The following is a 24,296-nucleotide window of genomic DNA, read 5'->3' on the forward strand; positions in this document are numbered from 1 at the left end:
AAATCAGAATATGTCCATCATCTAAGACAGGGGTGCTCAAACTTTCAACTTTAGGGATCCTGGACCTTTAAAATTGTGTAGGAGAGATAATTTCAGCAGGTGCAGCTTGTCATCTGTGGGATGACAAGTTGCACCTGCTGAAATTCTCTCTTCTATACACTTGTTAAAGGTCCAGCATCCCTAAAGTTGAAAGTTTGAGCACCCCTGATCTAAGACCATGAAGAAAGCCACATGAGGAAGCAAACATTTGGAAGGTGGAAGAATTAGAAATGTATTGGGCAGGAACTAAAGACTGAGGGCCAAATCCTATCCAATTTTCCAGTGCTGGTGCCACTGTGCTAATGGGGCAAGTGCTGCATCCAGTAGTAGGGGAACAATCATAGAAGCCTCCTCCAGGTAAGGGAATATTTGTTCTGCAGTGTGGCTGTACCAGCACTAGACAGTTGGATAGGATTGGGCCCTGAGACCAGAATGAAATGGAGCATGGTTACTTGACAAAAGCAGAGATATTGGATATATTTGTTAAAATATCGACAGTTACATAATATAGATAAAAAATACAGGTGCGCCGCCATATCTTCAGGGGTTCCGTTCTGGAAACCGCACCCTCCCCGGCATGGATACCTGAATCTGCAGCAACGAGGGGACACCTACGAGGGAATGCTTCCCTCCCCTTGCTTCCAGAGGGTCCTGAGCCCAGCAGAGGCTGTGCATGTACGTCTGCAGCCCCTACTGGACTCAGACTGAGACCTAGAGGTGAAAATGTCACTTCCAGTCTTTTTCGTACAACCGGAAGTGACTTTTTAATGCCTTATAAGGCATTTTGAACCCTTTGGAGGTGACCTTCCCTCGCCTCCAGGGAGGCACATGTCAGGGGATGCAAGCCAAGGGGTGCAAATGGATGGGGAGCCTGCAGACTCAATCCATGGATAACTGAATTCACAGATACTGGGTACAGGGGACTCCTGTATAACATAAAATATTGACAGTTACATATCGAACATATCAGGGATGGCCCAAACAGATCTGCTACCTGATGCCGCCATTCCCCCCCCCCAAAAAAAAAAAAAATAAACCCAGAAAGAAAAATGAGCAGCTACTTACAGTATCTTGCTCTTTCCCACCTGATCCTTTTCAACGAAACAGGCAGTGCAGTTTCTGCTGGGAAGTCCCAGCATACCCCACACTTTCTGTTTTATACAAAGGGACTGCTGGGAAGAATCTAAGTAAGTGGCTGTTTCCCTGCCCTCACTTCTGGTTCACAAAGTCCCTTTTCTGTGCACAGAAGGAAGCAGGTGAGTGAAATGGATACCTGCTCCCCACATAATCCTTTTGGACATGGGCAGTTGCAATCTGCTTCCCTAACCACACACATCACTCCTTCCATGTAGTCTCTTTTCAACTTCAGTTCACTTCTGACCTACAGTTTGAATAAGAATTTACTACAGATTTAGCAGAGAACTCCCTAGCTTGGCCGTAGAGCACCTTGAAATGAGGCCAGCGATGGATCTGTATTCAAGATTCAGCTCTGAAATCTCCCATCAGTGTCTAGCCCACCATCTTGAGCTGAACGGGTTGAACATACATTGATATGTGCATGACCTCTCCATCGTTCGGAGCTGTCACTCTTCAACCGAATTCCAACCATATTCAGCTCTGCCGGTCTTCTGGGTTTCCTCTCTGAAGCCTCCCCCCCGGCTAATGAACACTCTATAATTTGAAGCAGAGCTTTGCTCTGCCAAGTATACATGAGTATGGTAATTTGTCGATGCTCCCACATGATTGTAGGAAACATAATTTTACAAGCTCTTTCCAAAGATGGGAGCACCTGATAAGGCTACCATTCTTGGAAACGGAACATTCAATGTTCCGCCTGTCTCTACTGTTACCAGTATGCCTCCTTCAGCCATTGTCTTTCAACAGAGAAGGGATACTGCAGTTCACATAAAATGATGGATGATGTGGGAAGTGGGAATATAGATCTAGATATCGACAGATTCTGCTCTGAAATCTCCTATCAGTGTCTAACCCACCATCTTGAGTTGAACAGGAGCCTCTTTCTTTGGCATCTGTATACTGCCATAAAATTACTAGTAGTAGGTTCTAAACAGTCTAAAGGACACACTTCTTCCTGGCTGCAAGAAGCAGTGGCCTCTAGCTTATATGGGTTTTAAAAAAAGGATTAGAAACATTCACAGAGAATACGTTCATCTGTGACTATTGACCATAATTGCTGCAATAACAGTGTTGGCCTCACAAAAACAGAAGGAAGGTGGTACAGCACCTGTGTTGTATGTAGAGGGTTCCGGATACAATCCCTGACACGTCCTGACAGGGCTGGAAAAGACTCCTGTCTGAGGCCCCAATCCTATCCCCCACCACCAGCACTGATGCAATCACACCAAAAAGGCACACGCTGCATTCTGTGGTGGAAGGGGTGACCCAAAGGCAGTGGTTCCCAAGGCAATGGTTCCCTCCATTTAAGACAGGGTTGGAACCTAGCAGAGGACCTTTAGGCAACAGCACCCATCACTTCTGGGTTCACCCCACCGCTGCTGAATACCCCATACAATCTGGGTAAGTAAGAAGCCTGTTAAAACCCTTTTCCTACTTCCCTGTATTTGGTGGCAGCGGCAGCAGAAAGAACCCGAAAGTGACAAGTGCCATCACCTACTGGGTCCACCAGTTCTCCACCCCCTTAAAGGAAAATAATTTTTTGAATGGGGCACCTGGGGGGGTCGTGACACCCAGGTTGAGAACTACTGCCCAAATGTAGAGGGAGATAAGTAAAAATATTTCTTACTTTTCTGCACATAAGCCTGGGGCTGTCTATGAGTCTCCTTGGGCATACGCCACCTATTTTGGTGGCTTGTGTCCGAGGAGGGAAAAGGGGTAGGGAGGTTTTAAAAAGGAGATCAGATCTGGCATGTGCCTGTACTGCCGGATTCACCCCTTTCTTCCCTTCCCTGTCCCCAGTTTCTCCCATGGAATACCCTGATCCGCCCCCTCTCTGCCTAAAGCCCACCCCCACCGCTGACTTCCTGGCACTGGAGGATCCAAGGAGGCTACTGCTATGTGGCTAGCATTGCTTGCAATTTCGGCAGCAGCTGAAGAGTACACTATACAGCAGGGGTGCTCACACTTTTTTGGCTCGAGAGCTACTTTGAAACCCAGCAAGGCCCGGAGATCTACCAGAGTTTTTACAATGTTCGCACCATCATAACATATAACATTTATGTGTACAATGTATGTTGGTGTACCTTGCACAACCGCATGAGCCAATATTGCACAACACAACATAATTAACTATAAACATTTTTTGGAATTACTTGAGTTTACTTTGATGACTTGCACTGAAGTGAATCAGCCAAGGATGCATAGTCCAGACAGTAGCTGCTGACAGCCAGCCTCAAGCACACTTCCAAATGTTCATCAGTCATGGTGGAAGGGTGGACTTAATGATCTTCATGTAGGAAAAGGCTGACTCACATAAATAAGTGGAGCCCTTCCTGCCTCAGGTGCTCTTATATCCCTGAGGGCCCTATTGCCTTCAAGTGGCTGCAGCTGTGCAGCACACTCTGCTGGATGCCCAGGCCTTACCCTTAAAGGGGCCACTGCTGACACTACATCTACCTCCTCACCAGATCTCCCTCGATTCCAATACAAGTGGGGGGGGGAGCAGATCTCTATACAGACCAGTGCAAAAACAGGGGAAAGGTGTGGGGGAGGGAAGATCTCTATATAGACAAAACAGCAAGACCAGTGTAAAACCCCTTGCACACAGAAACAACAGATGGAAGTTGGGGGGGGCAGATCTCCATACATACCAGTGCAAAAACAGGGGAAAGGTAAGTCAGCCCCAGTACAGTCAACAGGGCTCACTCCCAGGGATGCGTGGATGGGAGAGAAGCCTGCCAGCGGCTCCTCTCCAGGTCTACTCACATGTCAGCCCCAGTAGAGTCAACGGGGCTCACTCCCAGGGATGCATGGACAGGAGAGAAGCCTGCGATCAACTCATTTTGCCTCGCGATCGACCGGTAGATCACGATCAACGTATTGAGCACCCCTGCTATAGAGCATTGCGTTTTATGACATCTTAAGTCAAACTGCATTGCTGGAACATGAAGACAGGATTGAAATCTGTAATGCTAAAGAGCTGCTGCAATTCAGGCAATGCTTGATTAAACGGACAGGCAATTTGCTGTGTTCCTAACATGATGATCAATTTCCCAGGGTCAGCCTGTGAAATTCTTAACTGAATAGGGGTATCATATCCAAAGTAGACAGTCTAGACACTGTACCATGCTTGTTCCCTAATAGGTGGTATGGTGGCAGATATTTCCATAGAAGCTGAACCCATCGCAGGCAGAGAGAGAGAGAGAGAGAGAGAGAGAGAGAGATCTCCACATGTATCTGGTAAGTAGAGCATGAATAAAGAGGATTTCAAAGGGACCTTTTCTTGGTTGAGAATGGGAAGGTGATGCAATCATTGCTTGCAGATGATGAGGAAATCTCCAAGGTCCAGATGGATACTTTGCCTGGAATCTCCTAAGCCAGTTAAGTTCCTTGCTGGCTCACCATTCATTTAAATTGCTGCACAGCTGGGACGTTTTGCCCTGAGTGCTTTTGCCGGCAGATGAAAAGGTTGTGGTGTTAAAGGAAGGGAGGCAAAATGTTGTTTCCACCTGGCACCAGAGCTGACTAAAGCTGCTCAGATAATTTAATTAGCTAGATTGCATGCACCATATGTGATACACTCCCCTCTGCTGGATAAAATCATAAACGGTCTGCATTAACCCTTCTTCCTTAGCTTAAGCAGTGGACTAGAGAAGAACTGGGGTTCCTGGATGATTGAAGGAGAAAAGAGCTGTATGGGCAGAAGGTGAGGGCTATAATGGAGACATACCAGGAAACAGAAAGTTGACTTCAGAAGTGCCATTTGAAGTGTTTGGGGAGGGGAGATTCATGGCATGGTGTTATAGTCCAGTCTGCCCCTACCCCAAAGCAGTGTGTTTTAAAGTTAATTTTGTTCTGTTTAATTTTCATACCTCATAATAGCCAAAGATTTAGTTACTCCTGAGAAATCATCACATGTGATCTAGGACACAGCCAGTCTTTCCTAAATGGCACCCAGGGTTGGGCTGATGAGAAAAAATCTTCAGCCTTCCTGCATGTATTTTAAATGCATGCAGTACAAGTGCATGGGTTTGTTTTTTTAAATGCTAAATAGCAGCTGGGTCTGGGTGCCTATGGATCAATGCCACAATGGAGAGAGAGCTATAAACTGTCCCCCCTCCCACCTTGATCCTGATCTCCCCTCCCCTGAATGCTAACCTGGGTCATTTGGTGGGTCACTGTGAGATACAGGAAGCTGGACTAGATGGGCCTATGGCCTGATCCAGTGGGGCTGTTCTTATGTTCTTATTTGCGAAAGGGGGGGCAGAGTGCCCATTGGCAAATGGCAGGGTGTAGGGGAGGGGGGTAAAGGGTAATTTGTACTGGGGCCCAGGGTCAAAAGGGGGGCCCAGGAGCCAAAGGAGGGGGCTCAGAAATTTCCTGGGATCTGACGAATCTATCTACTGTTATGATATACGCCCCATGCCTATAGGAATTTACAAGCTGGATAGGGCAAGGCTAGGCCCTGGTGTCTTGGCCTGAATACATGCAATATAGCACTGTTGCATCATGGGATTGGCTGATGCAACAGGACATAGCAGGGACGATGCAACACCCTGCAATACCATGTCACAAGACTATGACTCACACTATCACCAGATTGCAGCCCGCTTCCCATTGACCAGTGCCAGTATATATTCCAGCTCGTGCAAGCTGCTGTGTGGGAGATGTTATGTGGAGTGTCTGCGGGAAGCTACGTCGGTGGAGTTGGTGATCTGAGATTGTGGACAGTGCTATCTGCTGTTTGCTTGCTGTGCTGCCTTTGCACTGTAAATATTGTACATAACTTCAGGTAAAGAACATCTGGTGGTGGAGCACTGCCGTGTCTGTGCCTCGGTATTTCCCGGGAGTATCTGCCTGACCTTGGGTCTCTGGAGCTGCAGTGCCTGATGCATACTCAGCAGACTTGTTGCCTGTACGGGATGCTGGGGATACTACCATGACTGGGGATGCTGGGGATACTACTGATGCCACATGGGTGGGTAGACTTGGGCTCCAAAGACTTTTCCAGCAGTCTCTACCCTCCCCTCATCCTGCTTTGCCCCTCCCTGCCCCTATTCTGCTAACCCATCACCTCCCTTCCCCCACTCTGTTTCACCCCTCTCCCTTTGAAAGGGGCCCAAAAGAAACTTTGTACCCCCTGAAAAAAGTTCTTCTCAGAGGCCCTGGCAGATGGGATGCATCTGATGAAACGAATCCTAAACCACAAAAGCTTATGGTGAAATAAATGGGTTAGTCTTACAGATGCTACAAGGCTCTTTGTTTTTGCTCCAACACACTGGAAATAATGGGTAGGATCCAAACCCTCTCATAAGCATGCATTATCTTGCGCTCATGCAAGAATTAGAAATTTGTTTGTGATTTCCCCTTCCCTCACCAGCTGCCTGTGTCACATACCATCTTGTTTCACAGTATCCCCCAACCAGCAGGGACATATTTTAAGGGGGCACAGGGGCAGTGGCATAGCTACAGGGGGACAGCGCAGTAAGTACTGCAGGTGCCCCAAAGTGCCATGTAAGCAGCCCTTATCACTCGCTGTTGGAGCCATTCTAGGCAGTGATGGCAATCTGCAGGTGTGCCTGCATGTTGCTATCACTGCCTGGAATGACTTTAATGGCTTGTGGGGAAGACCACTTACATGGTGCATTGGGGCGCCTGCAGTACTTACCATGCAACCCCCTGTAGCTATGCCACTGCGCAAGGGTCAGGGGAAGGAAGGAGGAATAACCAGAAATCATGCCTCCCCTTTTCTTGTACGAGTGCAAGTTAATGCTCGTGCAACCCAACAGCAATATTAGCAATAATAAAGGTATCATATTTTATATGCTTTTAAAAAGGGAGGTGGAGGTTTTGAAACAACAAGCATACAGGGGAGAACAATGCAAAAGCATGGCTTATGGTGGTCCGTTCAGAACTCTTCTTCACAATATCATTTCTCCTCTATAAAATGACGGTGATTCAGACTCAAACGAGCTGAGTTAGAATTATTCTCACTTGATTCTGAGGGAAATTATATCCCCAGGATTCCCATTTGAATGATTGGCCTTTTAAAAGATATACAGGTAGCCCAGTTCTATGCTGGGGCAGCGTCAGGGACTTGTACGCTGTCCTGGCAACTGCAAATGTGCTATAAGGTATGTTGTGGTGGCCGGGATGGGTGAGGTGCTGGCAGAGAGGCCAGCACCAATTGGCACTGGGCCTCCCTGCCAGCGGGAGGAGCATATACTGGTTCCCCACCAGGTGACGGGGGGGGGGCAACCCAGGGTGGGAGAAGGGGACGGCAGGGAAGTACAAATTGATGGTAAGGTCACACCTGGAGTATTGCATCTAGTTCCGGTTGCCATATCTCAAAAAGGACATAGTGGAAATGGAAAAGGTGCAAAAGAGAGCGACTAAGATGATTACGGGGCTGGGGCACCTTCCTTATGAGGAAAGGCTACGGTGCTTGGGCCTCTTCAGCCTAGAAAAGAGGCGCCTGAGGGGGGACATGATTGAGTCATACAAAATTATGCAGGGGAAGGATAGAGTGGATAGAGAGATGCTCTTTTTCCTCTCACACAACACCAGAACCAGGGGACAGCCACTAAAATTGAGTGTTGGGAGAGTTAGGACAGACAAAAGAATTTCTTCACTCAGCATGTAGTTAATCTGTGGAATTCCTTGCCACAGGATGTGGCGATGGCATCTGGCCAAGATGCCTTTAAAAGGGGATTGGACAAATTTCTGAAGGAAAAATTCATCACGGGTTGAAAGCCTTGATATGCATGTGCAACCTCCTGATTTTAGAAATGGACTATGTCAGAATGCCAGATGCAAGGGAGGGCACCAGGATGTAGGTCTCTTGTTATCTGGTGTGCTCCCTGGGGCATTTGGTGGGCCACTGTGAGAAACAGGAAGCTGGACTAGATGGGCCTATGGCCTGATCCAGTGGGAATCTTCTCATGTTCTTACGTTATGAGGAGGGGAAACTGGGTGGAAGGAGGGCAACCCGAGGGGCAGTTCAGTCCCGGGAGGTGGTGGGGATGGCGGCAGAGGTTGCTGCCAAATCCTATTTCTCCTCCTGGGCCTCCAAGCCCAACATGGGTCTCCTCGGTTCTGCCCCAGCTAAATAGCTGGTGCATCTCCAAGTAGAACCATTGTGGCAGCTAGGGCTTATGAGAGGTAAGAGAACCAAAGTCCCCTTATGGGGGGGACTTCCTTGGCCCCACAAGATACCGTGGTGGCTGTTTTGGCACCACTGTACTGCGGCATGGTAGCCAGGGATAGGATTGGGCCCAAAAAGCAGATAGGATCCAGAACGAATTCACATCTCCCTCAGTGGCACTTTGTTCCTCCTTAGGAAGGCTCACTTGGACTTAGAGCTGGATTACAGAAGACTATTCCAAAGAGAAACCTCTTGAGTGGCTAAACCCTCTCCAGGCCCTTCCAAACAGCTGGATGTTCGTGTGCATCATTCATCTATCATTGCTCCCTCCTTCCTCCTATAGATAATGTTCCAGCTTCATTTCATAGACCCATTCACAGCTGTGGAGATGCTTCTTATGCTCTATGAGTAAGTGATGCTAAGTTTCAGAGCTCAATGCAGGGCCTTCTGGATAGGATTTAAGAAGCTGGCCATTAAAAACTTTGATTGCAATCCTCTACACACTTTCCTGAGAGTAAACCCCATTGAACACAATAGGATTTACTTTTGAGTAGACATGCATAGGATTATGTCATTAATCATTAGCTATCAGAAATCAGTGCATTGGACTGGCAGTTTTATGACTGATGACAGATTGCCTGTGTATTCTCAAACCGGAAATAATAACAAAACATCAACAACATCAGTAACAGCTAAAGTATGAAAACAGTATATCTGCTTGAAATTACATGTCTTTACAGGGACTATTAGATTACACCTCACTTGCATGCTGCTAACCTTTTACTATTACCTCACCACAATGAAACCTGTTTAAACGGGTTCATGTAACTCATTTCTTGCTCAGCAAAGATCAGCTCGACAGGCTGCAAGGAGCAAGGTGCTACTCAGCCAGCTCAGTAGACTGCAGCCCACCAGTGTGTTATAATCTCTAGGAGTCTCCACATATTAGGAGGGAACAAACATCCATCCCTGGAACAATGACGTTGCAGTACTCTTGCTGTCACCAAGGAGGTTGTGAGCTGTGGGCCATCCATCACAAAGAGAATGTATCATCTTGTGGAAGGATAATGCCTATATATCATTTGACCTTTAAAAAAATGTGGAGACCATTCAGCCTCTACAATCCCCAGTCAGTGCTCTCTCTCTCTCTCTCTCTCTCTCTCTCTCTCTCTCTCTCTCCATCAATCTCTTTTTGGGGAGGTTTGCTGAGGAAAGTAATACCCAGCTGCTTGAGGTATACCTCAGGTCTATCAATTTTTGGGACCCATCTGATACAGCACTTGTGGCCTTGATGTATTATCCACTCAGAAATCGGCAGAGACAGTAACATCATATAGATGTCCCAGTGCCATTAGATCTTCCTGCGCCTTTGATGCTATTGATCATGGTGTTGGTGACACAACCATGGGACCTGGTGGATGTGGGCTGGCTTGCTTTTATGTAAGTCGTCTGCTCCAAGTGTATGGGCATTGGGAGACTGGCTAGAGTCCTGTCAGATTTCATCTAGTTCATGGTGCACATAAGGCTGCTAAACAAGATCATACAGAATCGATCTGCTAAGTATCCAGCAGTGGAAAAAATAATATGGCAAGTATTAGATTCTTATTGTCAACGTGAGCTTGAAATGCAAAAGCCTATCATCCATTCTTAACGGGAGACAAATGTCGTTCCAGGTACAACGCACAAGAATGTTGGCAATTTGCATTTCAGGAAACTAACAATTTAATTATTTTTCCTCCCAAAATTCATGTGCTCTCTAGTTTGGGCTCACAGGGCACTGCAGAATCCTTTTATTACAATGTAAGTATGAACTAAAGAAGCGCATTCTGCCCTGTTAATTATTGCTGAAATGTCAGGAATAGTTGTCTGTGTCTGCTGTAGAAAAAGGGAATCCAGGCTTGGCCCACTCAACAGCTCATATAGATGCTCTATGTCTGACATTGCATCGTGGCCCTTGAAACCGTTAACCAACCTTCCTCTAATCCGAGCAAAGCTCAGCACACAGAGATCCTTCCAACTTGGAACTCTCTAAAGGAAACTTTGGAGTCAGTTTTCTAAGGATGGTTAGTGACCGGATCTTCTCTCAGAGAAAACAAAATAAACTCTGACTCCTCTTTTTTCATTCAGAGCTTCCCTTTTTAATGGTTCCAATTTCTAGTCACACAGAGCATGAACTAGAGAAAGGAGGAGGAGGAAGTACTGGAGGGGTGGATAGGGAGAATTTAAATGAAAAACTTCCTCAATGGGGACTTCAAGGCTCCAAAGCCTGGTAATGGGATATGAAGCATTCACCTCAAGGTCACAGGCTCCAAACCTACCCAGCAGTTAACAAAGTTCAGAAAAACAACTTTGCTCCACCTTTTTGAACATTTCTTGGGTGCATTTCTGTCTATTTCCTTAGGAGGGGAAGTTTTTTAAAAATCCAGGAAGTTCTCTTCTGATGTTGGCCGTCTCACAGAGTGAAAACGTGACCTTACAACATGTGCCCAATGGACCTAATTTTACACTGATCAATTCGCATCTGTACAGTAGCTATGATGGGCAATCTGGCTGCAGAAATTTCACCAGAGCAAATGTGAGTTCTTATTAAGCAGATGAACAGCTACGATAGCGCAACATTCTGGCACTGTGATCAGATCACTTTCCTTAGCAAAAGTAAAGGTGATCCTGAACACCCTCAGATGATACTGAGTGTAAATAGAATGCCAAATGCAGGGGAATAGCAGCAAGATGCAAGTATCTTTTGGTCTTGTGTGCTCTGAGGTGTCTGTTGGGCCTCTGTGAGATACAGAAAGCTGGACTAGATGGGCCCTTGGCCTGATCCAGCAGGGCTCTTCTTATGTTCTTAACATTGCAAAATAAATGTGGGGCTGAAAATGGCATCCCAGTGTTGAATTTCTCTCTCCCACTCTGGAACATCTAGTTTTTGATTTAACCATGTTCTGATGGCCTTATGATGTGTATTCTCCCACATTATTGGTTGGTACTGGAGTGGGCATGTGAAGAATGCCCCATTTTCCCCTCTAGATTTGGCCCATTTCCCCTTATTATGGGACATTTCTAGCCCTCTAAAGGACTTTGGGATGCTCTAACCTCCTAAAGAGCTTGCCTGGCATCTGAGAAGGAGGAGCCATTATCCCAGGATGCTCCTCTGAGAGTGTCTGAAATATCCCAAAAGCCACATGCACAAGATGTGAAGATCTTCTGAAGATCTTTTCAGAAGACAATAGCTTCTAGCCAGCCCTCTGGCTGAGATTGGCATGTGCGCACTGATTGGGCAACCACACCCACCTGTTTAGGTAAGGGGTGGTGGAATGGAATGGCCATTACATCATCAAAGTAAGGTGATACAAGCGCCTGCAAGCAGCTGGAGCAGTTTGCTTTGCTGGGTTTGCCATCTGAACCAGCTGCTGGTTTGCAGAAGGTCCACTCGTACGCTCCCAGTAAGTGCAGAAAACCACCATTTCTGGGACAACAGAAGTAGCTAGTTCTAGAGATTGTATTTCTAGCTAGCTATGGTAGGGACTTACTTATGTTTTGCCTTTTATCCCCACTCTAAACCAGCCTGTAAGCTTTCCTTCTATAGCAGGGGTGCTCATTATGTGGATCGCGAGCTACCAGTCGATCTCCAGGCGAAATGAGTCGATCGCAGGCTTCTCTCCTGCATCCCTAGGAGTGAGCCCCTGGCAGGCTTGTGAGCCCAGGGAGTGAGCCCAGGGAGCGAGTCCAGGGAGCCTAGGGAGTGAGCCCAGGGAGTGAGCACCTGGCAGGCTCCTCCCTGGGAGAGGAGCTGCTGGCAGGCTTTTCTCCCATCCACGCATCCCTGGGAGTGAGCCCCATTGACTCTACTGGGGCTGACTTACCTTTCCCCTGTTTTTGCACTGGTATGTATGGAGATCTGCCCCCCCACTTCCATCTGTTGGTCCTGTGTGCAAGGGGTTTTGCACTGGTCTTGTTGTGATGTCTATACAGAGATCTTCCCTCCCCCACACCTTTCCCCTGCTTTTGCACTGGTATGTATGGAGATCTGCCCCCCCCCCCAACTTCCATCTGTTGGTTCTGTGTGCAAGGGGTTTTGCACTGGTCTTGCTGTGATGTCTATACAGAGATCTTCCCTCCCCCACACCTTTCCCCTGCTTTTGCACTGGTATGTATGGAGATCTGCCCCCCCCAACTTCCATCTGTTGGTCCTGTGTGCAAGGGGTTTTGCACTGGTCTTGCTGTGATGTCTATACAGAGATCTTCCCTCCCCCACACCTTTTCCCTGCTTTTGCACTGGTATGTATGGAGATCTGCCCCCCCCCCCAACTTCCATCTGTTGGTTCTGTGTGCAAGGGGTTTTGCACTGGTCTTGCTGTGATGTCTATATAGTGATCTTCCATCCCCCACACCTTTCCCCTGTTTTTGCACTGGTCTGTATAGAGATCTGCTCCCCCCCCCCACTTGTATTGGAATCGAGGAAGATCTGGTGAGGAGGTAGATGTGGTGTCAGCAGTGGCCCCTTTAAGGGTAAGGCCTGGGTATCCAGCAGAGTGTGCTGCACAGCTGCAGCCACTTGAAGGCAATAGGGCCCTCAAGGATATAAGAGCACATGAGGCAGGAAGGGCTCCACTTATTTATGTAAGTCAGCCTTTTCCTACATGAAGTTCATTAAGTCCAAGTACAGTTCCACCATGACTGATGGACATTTGGAAGTGTGCTTGAGGCTGGCTGTCAGCAGCTACTGTCCGGACTATGCATCCTTGGCTGATTCACTTCAGTGCAAGTCATCAAAGTAAACTCAAGTAATTACAAAAAATGTTTATAGTTAATTATGTTGTGTTGTGCAATATTGGCTCATTTGGTTATGCAAGGTACACCAACATACATTGTACACATAAATGTTATATGTTATGATGGTGCGAACATTGTAAAAAAACTCTGGTAGATCTCCGGGCCTTGCGGGGTTTCAAAGTAGCTCTCCAGCCAAAAAAGTGTGAGCACCCCTGTTCTATAGGATAGTTTTTTCTTCTCTTCAGTAGCTCCCCAGCTCACCTTGCTGGGTGGTACTAGGTTCTGTATTCAACTTGTCAAGCTATTTCATTTGTAGCCATCTAGCCAAAAACCCCTGCTAATTGGGTAAGAGGCACTTTTTCAAGTGGGTGCTCCTTTTTTTAGCAGGGGGAGAGTAACTGGCCCGTCTCACCCCAGCAGTGTCTGTTTTAGTGGCTGTCTGCTGGTATTCTTTTTGCATCTTTTTAGATTGTGAGCCCTTTTGGGACAGGGAGCCATTTAGTTATTTGATTTTTCTCTGTAAACCGCTTTGTGAACTTTTAGTTGAAAAGCGGTATATAAATACTGTTAATAATAATAATAGCCAAGTCACTGCAGTTTTCAATAGTCTGATCATTGTACTTCTTTTTAGCCCTTCCCCATTTTGATTTCTTGAACGTGCTGGAATCCCTAGCATGTATTCACTGCTGAAACAGAGACGCCTGCGTTGGCTTGGTCATGTCGTGAGAATGGATGATGGCCGGATCCCAAAGGATCTCCTCTATGGAGAACTCGTGCAAGGAAAGCGCCCTACAGGTAGACCACAGCTGCGATACAAGGACATCTGCAAGAGGGATCTGAAGGCCTTAGGGATGGACCTCAACAAGTGGGAAACCCTGGCCTCTGAGCGGCCCGCTTGGAGGCAGGCTGTGCAGCATGGCCTTTCCCAGTTTGAAGAGACACTTTGCCAACAGTCTGAGGCTAAGAGGCAAAGAAGGAAGGCCCATAGCCAGGGAGACAGACCAGGGACAGACTGCACTTGCTCCCGGTGTGGAAGGGATTGTCACTCCCGGATTGGCCTTTTCAGCCACACTAGACGCTGTGCCAGAACCACCTTTCAGAGCGCGATACCATAGTCTTTCGAGACTGAAGGTTGCCAATACAATTAGTCTGACTCCTTGCTTGTCTTGTCCATGTTCACTAGTAATTGAATAGATTGCCTTTATAACCACTCAGAGCAGCAATTTGATTTCACATGAAGATCTGTGTTGTTCTGGGAGAGGAGATCCTTTCCAGATGCCCTGTCTATTTTCCCCAGCCTTGGCTGGTGGCAGTGGATATCTACCAGTTTTTCCCCCCCTCCAATTCAACCACTGAATTTTTGTAACAGTTGTTGCATGCTGAGGCTCTGCATCCATATCCAAGAATCTAATTTAAAAGGAATAAACATGTTCATATCATGTCAATAAATCCCTTCTGTCACTGCTAGGCTCAGTTACCATTTCTGAAGGTCGTGGTAAAGTATATGAAAAATTATTCAGAAATTGGAGCATGAACTGCTGAAGTGCTGAGAGATGGCCTGCTGGTATTATAATGGCCAGAGCTTTCTGGACCAGCTGTTTTTTTTGAAAGAAAATAAACTTGTTCTCATCTGGCTAAGTCTTTTCCCAAGAATCTAAAGAAAGGCATGGCTTAGGAAAATACTACAGCAAAGGTGAGTATTTCTTATTAATCCTGGTAAGAGGAAATAGGGACATTTCACTTTGGTTTGTGCAAGAACAGGATTGGTAAGAAGAAATTTGAAGCGAATTTCAGAACGCCTTACAAAGAGAAATATCTCTAAACTTTAAAGGAAAGATAAAGGAGCTATAGAAGACAAGTGAAATGTCTGCATTTCCCTAGGAATAATTGCTCAACATAAACTCTAGTTTTCTTTTGATGCTGGACAAGACCCTGTGATCCCTGCTACATATGAACCATGAAACTTGTTTACTTCAATATACATTCAGAAAGGTCACAATGACAGCAACAGAAAGTACAGTATAGGTAAAGTGAACTGAAGGGTAAGAAGATGGGCTTTTTGAGTGGCAGGTTCTACATTCCTGCAATTTGGGATTATTTTGGCCCAATCCTATCTGCGCCTTGCACAGCTGGAACATGCATTCTGGCATAAGCAGTAATGTCTTTGTGGTGGCATGAAAGCAAGGCCACCATCACACGCTTCCAGGTTGATGCCACAAATAGGTGGCACTATGGTGAATGAGCCAGTAGCTCCCAGGCTCTGCCAGTCTTGGTAGTTGGCAGTGGGGATGGGGAGGTTTGGGGGTGTTCCAGCACATGAAGGGGGAGGGCAGGGAATGGGAGTGGGCTGGAGGGGGTAAATGTTGGTGGAAAAAGCACATATCGGATCCTATCCCCCATTTTCCAGCCCACCCCACCACCTTCCTATCTTTGGACTTATACCAGCTACATAGTTGAAGAGAACCACACCAGGGAATTAGGCAGTTTTTTAACCATTTCTTGGCACTCTGGTTGCCCCCTCCCCATAGCGAGGATTGGATTGGACTGTTACTTTTTTCAATTTATACTCTGTCCTATCTGGGTAGCTGGCAGTATTTAAACATGTCCTCCAAGTTGGGTTATCCCACCCACTCATGTCCTCCCTGCTGCTGTTTCTCAAAATATCATGATTTGTGGTCAACAAATCTGATATTCCATAATATGGGCTACCATTGTAGGGGTGTCTGGCAGGCTGGCAGCTTCTGCTTGGGGAGAAGACAGCTTCTGCTTGGGGATGGTCCCTGTTTGGGGCCCTTCAGGGGGAGGGGATTAAGTCACCCTGGTCCTCCTCCCTGACATAGCCCTTTAGACTGAGTCCTAGGCAGGAGCTGTTGGAGACACAGCCTTCTGCTGCTCCAGCCCTGGCTTTCTGCCCTCATCATGGGCCTCCTGTCAGTTATATAGGCAGCCTCCTTCTCCAGCCCCGCTCTTTCCTTATTGGGGAAGTCACAAAAGGGACCCTGCCCAGGGCCCCTCTTCCTGGTGTTACCTCCCTTGTCTCTTCCCTCCTCCCTGACCTCTTACTGGGTCAGGTCCTTCTAGCCTCCCACCTTCTCCCCAACACCAGGTGCTCCAGTCAGGGAGAGGTGCCCTGTCAGCAGGCCTCTCCCCACGAGCTGGGGATGTGGGAGGCTGTCGGGCAGACTTGCCTGTGCCGGGCGGCTCTCCCTCTTGCCTGGCCAAGCTGCCTTCCCCTTGTGTCTCCCTGGCCCCCTCCCAAGGTAAGTCTGGGTCTGGCAGGGAGGAGGACACCCTGACAACCATAAGCAGCTAATCAGGAGTGACAATGTGGGGAAAAGTAACAGTGTGTGGAAAGATCCTTTAATACACAATTGGTTCTAGAACACCATGTGTACTGCAACTCTGTCTAGGTTGTGGTGGGCAAAAGATAAATCCAGCTCTCTTAATCTGCAGTAGATTGGCAGATGAAGAAAATTATCTGCTGTGCCTGGCCCAGTACTAATCACTTTCACCCTTTTTACCTGTAAAATACGAATGTTGATTCATTGCCATTAACCAGGTCTGAGTGCAGCTCCACTGGCTAGTTTTAGTTTTGGATTATAAACCCTGATCTACAGTAAATCAGAAACAGTTGTGTATGTGTATACGTGGGGTATCTTTTCTCATGGCTCATGGAGTGCAGCAGGTTAATTGATTCTATCCCTGAGCCACCATTTCACATTTGGCTCTGCCCCTGAGTGTGCTTGACCATGCTTGAAATAGACATCTCACTGGATGTGATGTGCTGCTTGCTGGGAGATACAGCCTTTGGATTCAAGAAATAGGAAATTCAGAAAAAAGATTTTCTGAACAATAATTAGAGCTGTCCTACTGAGTGTGCCTTTTATGACTGGCACTGAGAAAGGGGGAGTGCTTTACACTTTTGCTTTACACTATTAGTTTATTTAGGGCTCAATCCTATCCAGTTTTCCAGTGCTGGTGCAGCTGTGCCAATGAGGAGTGCTGAATCCTGTGGTGGAGGAGGTAGTCACTGAAGCCTCCTCAAGGTATGGGAGCATGTGTTCCCTTACCTCGGGGCTGCATTGCGACTGCACCGGTGTTGAAAAGTTGGATAGGATTGGGCCCTTAGTGCTTTACACTGTTGTCTGGCCCAGGTATGATTGGGTTTTGAACTAGTGGTTTATAAAACCTTGCAATTCTGTGGACATTTGCTTCAAGTGTTCCCAAAAGTTTCTCTTTCAGATGGAGCACTGAGATGCTTGTGCATCCCTAACTCACAATGTAGTGTTATCCAGCATCTATTGAAGTGGTTCTCAAACTATGGGTCAGGACCCACTAGTGAGTCGAGACCTGATTTTTGGTGGGTGACGGAAAGATCTGATAGCTTATTTCATCAAGCCCTGAAGCTATTCAGAAATTAGACATTGTAGCTGCTGAGATGCTGTAACTGCTGGTTATTGTGCAAAGAGCTCAGCTCCTGCTGTTTACAAGATAGCTGCTAACTGCCCTGTAGTCTGCAAGCATGTGTAAATAAAGGGAGATAAATGTTTGAGCATCTTTTTCTGGTTATTATGGCTTATAAGCAAACAAATAAATTTCTTTCTGGATCTTTTTGAAAGTCTGGTAAACCTAGGTGTGTCCCGACGTCGTGTCATTTTAAAAAGGGGTTCCTGGTGCTAAAAGTTTGGGAACCACTGATCTACTGTATTAATGTAAGTGTCCGTTCACAAGAACAAAGACAAACAATTTGCACTGCCTATAAGGATCAATCAGTAGAGAATGTCATTCTTCGACCCTTGTCTTAGGAAGAACAGGTTGTAAAATCTGTCAGGGATGCAAAACCCCTCAGGGGCTTTGTTCCTCCTGGCACAGTCACTGGACCAGTGAGTTGAAGCAGTGCTGTAACAAAGGTTAATTCTTTAAAGGGTTAACTCTGTGTCACCTGTGATCCGCTCCCAGTGGGCGGGAACTGGCAGAACAGAGTTGAATGATGGGAGAAGCATGAGATAGAAAAAGACCTAGACCAGGCTTAGAAACATCTCAGCCCTTTAAGGTCAGGGTTTCTGAAGTTTGAAAAGTTAATAAAGTGTTTGCTTATGGCTGGCCTCCTTCCAACAACACAACATAGATGCTGTAGTCCAGTGCAGAACTTTTGAAAGATACCATTTTCTGCCTTTCAGAAGGGATGTAACTTATTTCATCTTTTTCCCCCTGAAGACTTGGAACCCTGTTTGGAACCCTGTTTCCATGTCTCACAAAGGCATCCAAAATATCATAAGAGAGCACAAGTCCTGTGTAGAAGGGCTTCAATCTCCAGCACTACTTTGGAATGTTTGCTTTGGACATTTTGCAATGAAGAAAGAAGGCACAGATTTATAGCCATTAAACTAAGGGCCATTATTATCTTTTTTTTTTTTTTTTTTTTTAAGAACGAAAAATTCAGAGTTTGGGTTGAATTTAATCTGACAAAGTCTCTTTAACACAAAAATCACGGGGAGGTAATCAATACCCTAGTTGGACAACATTGCACATTGTTTCCTGTCTGTGTTTTGACTGTCTTGCTCTAATAAGCTTCCAAACCTAACACAAGGTCAACGAAAAGAAATAAACCTTGGGCAGCCTGAACAGCTAAGATTTCTGCTACCTTTCCTCCTGAAATAATAAAAATATTCAAACCACAGCCCTTCTAAGTGCAAATGCAATTTGCAAGAAGCAGTTCCTAAATGGATTCTAGATGGAGGTTGCATTAGTTCAGCCACAAACCACAGGGGTATGGGGAGGCATTGAGATACTCTGTGTTCCGCGTTAGGTAGCTGGCTTGACTAGATTTATTCTACCAGCTGGTGTGGGGTACTGGAAAACTTTCTTTTTCCCTATAAAGGGGGAAAAAATTGAATCATTGCTAGAGCCATTTTGAGATTGATAAATGCCCACTTAAGCACCTTCCCTGCCAATCCTTGCCTTCAAACAACACTTCCCCCTATCTTTACATACTGGTCTGAGGAAGCGGTGAGATGGACAAAGGTGGTGGAAACAGTGTGCAAGCAGAGCATCAGAAAAACCTGTGGTGGTGACATCAGTACCAGTAGGGTTTTAGTTACTCTCGCCCAGCTCCTCAGTGGTCCTAGCATGCTGTTCTTTAGCGTGCTGGGGTTTAAAGAGAAATGAACAATGTCCTTCTGGCCATGTAGTCTTTCTGAAGAACTACAGCCATTTCTGTAGTTGTCTGTAAGACAGCAAGTCTGAAAGACATTGAAGGTTTAGCTTTACTCCTGGCATGCTGAGGAGCAGTGTGCTTGGATAATGAAGCAGGAAGGAGAGAAAGAAAGAAAATCTCATGCTGGCACTCCTGCTTGTAGTGTGCCAGAGGAAATGAAGAGGGGAGATGTCCTCCCACACAGTCAGCATTTGTCTTCAGCACCAAATGTTTGAAAGCAGAGTTGAAAGCAGAGGTGCCAAACTGGACCATTCCAGAGTGACAAACATGGGGAGATTCTCTTCCTGTGTTCAGTATTTGTCACTGCAGACAAATGCTGGATGTGGGCGGGGGGGCAGAGCTATAGGAGTGCATCACTTGAGGGGATGAGGCTCCCAGGGCCCCTCAATCCCAGGGTCCCTCCATGCATTTCTTCTACATGTGGATTGACGGTATGAACAGGTTCTGCATGGTGGTGTAAGGTATATGCAAAGAAATACAGGCATGACAGTTTTTCTGTAACCCTACCATGCTGCCCTCTATAAGATTCCACATGGTTACTTCAGGATTAGGTTCTATGTCCCTATGGTGCTTGGTGTGGTTGATTGACAAGCTATATATTAACCAGAGGAGAAGACCAAAAAGGAGGAATGGTGGGAGTTGGCCTAGTGATGATCACACTAGGAAGATGGCAACCCAGGCCATTGGGAAGAGGGGCTTCCCAAACCAGTCAGTCATTCATTGAGTCCCACCAAACTAGGCAGTAATGGTGAAATCAGTTTCTTACACCAAGAACAACGTATTTTCGATTCTGGAGCCATGGAATGCTGTACGTTGGGAGGTTTGTTTATGTTCCTCTTTGGTATTTTTTTAGAAACTTGAAAAAACATTTTTTTTTACATTTTGCCAGGCATTCAGGAATTAACTAGAATCACCTTGAAATGTTTTGTTTAAAAACGGTTGCCCTGAATTTGTTTTATATTGTTTTATTGCGGAAATTTTTGAACTTCTATCATTTCTTACCCACATTGGGAACATCTTCTCTTTTTTTTGCTAAAAGTAGTGTTGTGGTGATGCCACACAGCTGGCCCAGGGCAGCTCCTCTGTGATGGTTTGGGTAGCTGATGCCGATGGAACCTCAGATGGTCTCCTCTCCACTTCTTTCTTCACCCAACAGAAGCCTTCTAAATGATGGAAGGGCAGGGCCACAAGTACTAGGAGCTAATCCAACACTATGCTTTATACAGCATACAGACAGCAAAGAGGGAGCGGACACAGGCCTCTGTGGAGAGGGAAATAATGAAATAATTAAAAATAGTGTCATGATGTACACCAGAATCAGGAGATGATGGAGATAATTAAGCAACAAGACACAACAAGCTATGCATGTCTGGCCGATTTTTGTGCACCTGGCATTGTTAGTTGCTCAGAAACAGGCATGAGAGCCTCAACCACTCCCTAGGGAAGGATCGTGACTCCTGATAGAAACTAATTTTTTGAAATTAGGGCATATAGGAGGGGATCCACACCCCCACCCACACAATCAGGTGTTTTCTAATTACCTGTGCATGGTGTTACCCAGGTTGATACTACAAACCTAGTCAGTTGTCTAGGGTAAGAATGACACCTTCAAAAACCAACAAATGACCAACATATTAATGTTTTTCATTGTATCTGATATTTTCTTTAACTTTGTCTAGTACCTGTGGGTATGTGTCAGCATTATCAACAAGGTCATCACTCACGATAAGGAGGTCATTTCTGATGGCAGTCCTGAGGGGTTCACTGGCCCTCAGGGAAGAAAGTATCACTGACTGAGGGCCCAATCCTACCCAACTTTCCAGCACCAGTGCAGCCGCAATGCAGCTCTGAGGTAAGGGAACAAATGTTCCTCTGTGACTGCCTCCTCAGCACAGGATGCAGTGCATGCCTCATTGGCATGGCCACACAGGCACTGGAAAATTGGATAGGGTTGGGCCCTGAAACCTCTATCCAAAAAATGCCAATAACCACCATGGGTAAAAGAGTATGCCTAAAACATTCTGGCAACTACAAATAAGTTAGACAGACAATATTCTGCTATAAAAATGCCTTCATTTAAAAAAAAATCACTTTGGATTTATATGTGATGGCCATGGACTTGACTGTGCTTTGAGAGAAGCAAAGTCATGAGGGGTCTCTAATGCTAACTTGTGGGAAACAAGTACAAACATAGCGCCACATCAGGAAAGCTCTCAAATGGGGCATGAAATCATTCTGGCTTTGTAGCAATTGCTTGCGTAGAAGCTTCGTACAGCAAACAAAATACAGAAAGACCAGACAGCTGTGTCCATGTCACAGATAATCACTTCCAGGTGATCCATTTAAGGGGCCATTAAATATTATTAGATTTAATTTGTTCCCATCTCTCCATACAACAGGAAATGTCCCAATTAAGCAGAGTTCCTGGTTAATTAATTAATGTCCATCACATACACCAAGAAAACAGATCCGAGTGTCATCCTTGTTGGCTATCTGCAAAGAATCAGAATAGGGAAAAAAGTTTTTATATGTAGAACTGCTCCCAACATTTTGTTCCATTAGCCTAATCCCATTCTAGCATGACCACAAAACAGAACCCCAGATGGAGCCATGCAGATTAGGGCAAGCTTGATTCTTAATGGTTGGATATCTCCAGGGGTAGGAAGTAGGGTCAGTCTCCATCTCATTTTTCAATACTGAGACAATACTGAGACAACTGACAATATCTGCCATATATGTTTCCCACCCAGGAAAAAAATGTTCAGGAGAAAAAATGCAGAAAGAAAAAATATCCTCCACCCCTTACCAAATGCTCAGCACCTTCTTCTGTGAATGACAAGGAGAGTGATAAAAAATGTTTCTTTACCCAGTGTGTAATTAACTCCTTGCCACTGGATGTGGTGATGGCATCTGGCCTGAGGCCTTTAAAAGGGGATTGGACAAATTTCAGGAGGAAAAGTCCATCACAGGTTACAAACCAAGATGGTATGTGCAACCTCCTGATTTTAGAAGTAGGCTACCTCAGAATGCCAGATACAAGGGATGGCACCAGGATGCAGGTCTCTTGTTGTCTTGTGTGCTCCATGAGGCACCTGGTGGGCCACTGTGAGATCAGGACTAGATGGGCCTTTGGCCTGATCCAGTGGGGCTCTTTTGTTGTTTTTTCTTGTTCTTTTTATGACTTTTTAAGTAGTCGCAGAAAAAACATAAGCACCTTTATAAGGGGGTTACATGCTTTATAAGGTGCTTGTATGCTGATTCTAATAACACTCACCACAGATTTGGAAAGAGACCTGGAAAAAACAAGGCTATGTTTGCCCCAACATTCAGAGATATGATGTCCCCAAGTTTGGGACCACTCAGTGTCACAAGGGATTAAAGTGAACATTGTAAATTGTGAATATGCCCTGAAATAAGTATGACATTTGTGTTCTAAGCCATGCACACACACAAAGAGCAGAATGAGGGACTGAGGCAGGAGTGAAGGAGTTAAATGAGCTAGTATTAATGAATGTAAGAGGGGAAAAAATGCTGACACAGACATTTCTCCGGAGGATCTGGTATTTATCTGTCCATGCGTTAATGTACACACAAAGCTCAACATTTCCAGGTTGATGGCTTGGCAATGTTATACATCTGCAGTGAAAGGTTAAAGAGCATCATAACACTGCTTGGAGGAGTTTAATAAATGGAGCCCAGCATCTCTCTTTTGAAGCATTCTTTTCCAATCTTTCTAAGGTAAACTGAAGGCTGGGGAGGGGCTCTGGAGGCTTAATAAGCATATCTCTACCTCATGGGTAGTGTTTAATGATCACATCAAGGAGAATGGAGGGGAAAATAGCCTGAGACGGAAGATTTAAGGGAAGGGAAAATAAGCCATAAATACCAAATAAGGTAATTTCCATTTGGTTCCACAGTGTTGGCAAAAGACCAAGCTTCCACCATAGCCAATCACAGATTTGTAGCATCGATTCAAGATTAAACAAACCTCAAGGGACTCCAACTCGAGATTGAAAGCAAAGTTGGAAAAAAGAAAGTAATAATGTGTCCACGATCCTTGTCAGGATTTTTTAAAGAAGCTGTCTTTGTGTTTGAGCCCCACTTTGGGGCACAATTTCCCCCATATTCTGAGTGCATTCACCGAGATACAAAAAAAAGGATGAACTTCATAAGATAACATGAGAATATGTAACCTGTCTTTCTGAAAATGGTCAATATCATATACAAGTATAAATAAAACCGACTGCTACCTCTTCCCTGTTTGTTTCACTACAGATGTAAAACTTCTGGAAAATTCTAAGCTGTGAAAAAAATGCTTTTGCTCTGGGGAGTTTTGGGAAAAAATAGGAATTCTATGAAAAAATGAAATATATACAATAATCCCTGTATATCAGTGGGCAAATAGGCATTTTAAAAGTGGGACTCCTCTTAAAATTAGCAGTGGGGAGAGTAAAACTATCCCATAGTATAGTGTCTTTCTAGTGGTTGCTTTTTTCTGCATCTTCTTAGATTGTGAGGCCTTCTGGGACAGGGAACCATTATTTATTTAGGCTGCAATCCTAACCACACTTTCCTGAGAGTAAGCCCCATTGACAGGGCCTAGGAGAGGGGGGTAAAGGGGGTAATTTGTACCCGGGCCCAGGGTCAAAAGGGGGGCCCAGGAGCTCAAGGAGGGGGCCCAGAAATTTCCTGGGATCTGACATTTTCCTATCTACTCAGACTTGTTGCCTGTACAGGATGCTGGGGACACTACTGATGCCACATGGGTGGGTAGACCTGGGCTCCAAAGGCTTTTCCAGCTGTCTCTACCCTCCCCTCATCCTGCTTCACCCCTCCCTGCCCCTATTCTGCTCACCTGTCACCGCCCTCCCCTGCTCTGTTTCACTCTCTCCTTTGCAAAGGGGCCCAAAAGAAACTTTGTACCCCCTAATAAAATTCCTCTCAGAGGCCCTGCCCATTGAACAAAATAGGACTTACTTCTGAGTA

The sequence above is a fragment of the Tiliqua scincoides genome, chromosome 1 (genome assembly GCF_035046505.1).
Source record: "Tiliqua scincoides isolate rTilSci1 chromosome 1, rTilSci1.hap2, whole genome shotgun sequence".
In the NCBI taxonomy this organism is placed as follows: Eukaryota; Metazoa; Chordata; class Lepidosauria; order Squamata; family Scincidae; genus Tiliqua; species Tiliqua scincoides.